Raw genomic sequence first — 2,277 nt, 5'->3', positions numbered from 1 at the left:
AGACGCCCGAATTCCAAGGCAGACCAATTTCGTTTCTTCAAGCTTCAAGAAAGATGCCCATCCTTCCAAAAAGACCGGCGTTTCCTTAAGTAGGGACTTAATCGTCATTTAAGCCCTTAGTTAACCCTAATTCACACACCTAATCCCCACTATAAATACCCCATTAGTCTAATTAGAAGAGCATGTTCTTCTTAGCAATCTTTAGTGTAGTTAATATCAATCAAATCTCTCTTTAATCTTGTAATCAACAATTAATCAAGTTTTAATACAAGTTTTATTTCCTTAGTCTCTCTTTTGTTCATCCTTTATTTTGGGTAATTGAAGATTATTTGGGTTATTATTGGGAGATTGACAACCTTCCAATCAAGCATCAAGTACTTCTTTTATTCTTTGCTTTATTATTGGAATCATTAGTAGGTATAATTCTCTTAATCCCTTTTTAATTATTGTTAATCACTTTCATTTATTCATCATGTTTCACTTTGTTGGTATGATTGACAACCTTGCTAGCATGTTCAACATGATAATGAGTGAGTAGTTCCTTAGCTAGGGTTAATGGATAATTAGGGGAAACCAACATGGGGAATGATTCATGCTTAAATTAATATGCTTTCATGGTTTTATTTGCTTGCTTGTTGTGATCTCAACTCATGCACATGTTATGTTTGATGAAATGTGAGCCTATGAATCCTTGCATTTTTTACCCATCACCTATCTTTTCAATGAGACTTGTAAGACATAAACCAACTCGAGTCTCATTAGACCATGCATGTTGTTGAGTAGGGAAGACTAAGTCGACTTGTAGGTGTTGTACAATCTAATAGATTAGGCTCCGGGACCCAAACTTTCCTAGGATTGTAAGATATAAACCAACTCAATCCATCACAACAATAATTGCTTGCTTATAACTTAAGAATATGTTTGTATGATCAATTCCCATGAATCCCCTATGACCCCATGACACCCTAGTGCTTTTTATCAATTGTTTACAACCCTTTTAATTCATCTTGCTTGTTTACTTTCATTGCTATTTAGTTTAGTGACCTTCTACATCAACCCCAATTGTGACACCCCTAAGACACCACTAGTTGTAATAGAAATCTCATCTCAATTCCCGTCTCTTGGGATTCGACCTTTACTTGGCTCTTTACTAATTGTAGAGTTGTTTGTGAAGTTATAAATTGTGTTTTGGTCTAGGTGATCCTAACGACAAGTTACCAAAAGATTATAGATATCACGACCAAAACTGGCGCCGTTGCCGGGGACGGTGTTATCTTGATTTAGATTTTCTTACATTGTTATTAGTTGTGTCTTTCTTTACCTTGGGGAAGTAAAACTCCTCAAGGTTTCTTCTAATTGTTTTTGAGTTGTTTGATATTTTGCATGTCTAGAAGGTCACAAGGTGATTTGTTACCTTTTGATCACGAAATTGAAAGAACTTTGACAACTAATAGAAGACTTGCTAGGAGAACTTTGAGAGGTATTGGTGAGGTTGTAGATATTCAACCAACTATTGAGTTCATCAACCCTTTTGCAAGAGAAGGTGAGGAGAACCCAACACAAAATCCAACACAAAATCAACCCACAATGCCTAAGTTTTCATCACATTCTGTACCCACCGAGGAGAACCTACCCAATGGTACTCCCACACCACAACATCTAACCGGAAATTTTATTGCCAAATCCGCATTTATCCAATTAGTCGAAAGAAGCCAATTTGGGGGGATGCCAAGTGAAGACCCTCACTCTCATATGGAGACTTTTTGTGACTATTGTGATGCGATTTCTCAAACCGGTGTAACTCAAGACTAAATTCGATGGGTCTTATTTCCTTTTTCTCTAATTGGCACCGCGAAACAATGGTTGAAAGGCCTTGATAAGGCTACTCTCGGAATTGATTCTTGGAATAAGTTGGCTCTAGCTTTCTACAAAAAGTTCTATCCACCGGAAAAGACTAACATGCTAAGAGCTCAAATTACGGGTTTTAAGCAAAGGGATGAGGAATCTTTGTATGAAGCTTGGGAGCGATTCAAAGGAATTTGTCGCTCATGTCCTCACCATGGACTTAGCGAGTGGTTCTTGGTACAACAATTTTGGAACGGTCTTTATGAAGATTCAAGGAACATTCTCAACCTGGGATCAAATGGAATGTTCACCGAAGTTGATGACAATCAAACTTGGAACAAAATTGAGGACATGGCGGTCCATAACTCACAATATAGTAGACCTCGTAAGGCTACTAGAGGAGGAAAGCATGAAGTGGACTCCATTACTCAA

The 2,277-nt window shown here is 37.5% G+C and overlaps 1 non-coding gene across 1 annotated transcript; it reads right to left on the bottom strand.

Annotated features, from left to right (window-relative positions):
• Positions 1-1,959: 1,959 nt before the first annotated feature.
• On the bottom strand, positions 1,960-2,066 carry LOC141593612 (small nucleolar RNA R71). The gene has a single exon (XR_012521688.1). It is a non-coding gene; the product is annotated as a small nucleolar RNA R71 (small nucleolar RNA).
• Positions 2,067-2,277: the final 211 nt, after the last annotated feature.

Source organism: Silene latifolia, chromosome 7 (genome assembly GCF_048544455.1).
Source record: "Silene latifolia isolate original U9 population chromosome 7, ASM4854445v1, whole genome shotgun sequence".
NCBI classification, from domain to species: Eukaryota; Viridiplantae; Streptophyta; class Magnoliopsida; order Caryophyllales; family Caryophyllaceae; genus Silene; species Silene latifolia.
This window is presented reverse-complemented; position numbering and strand designations above follow the sequence as displayed.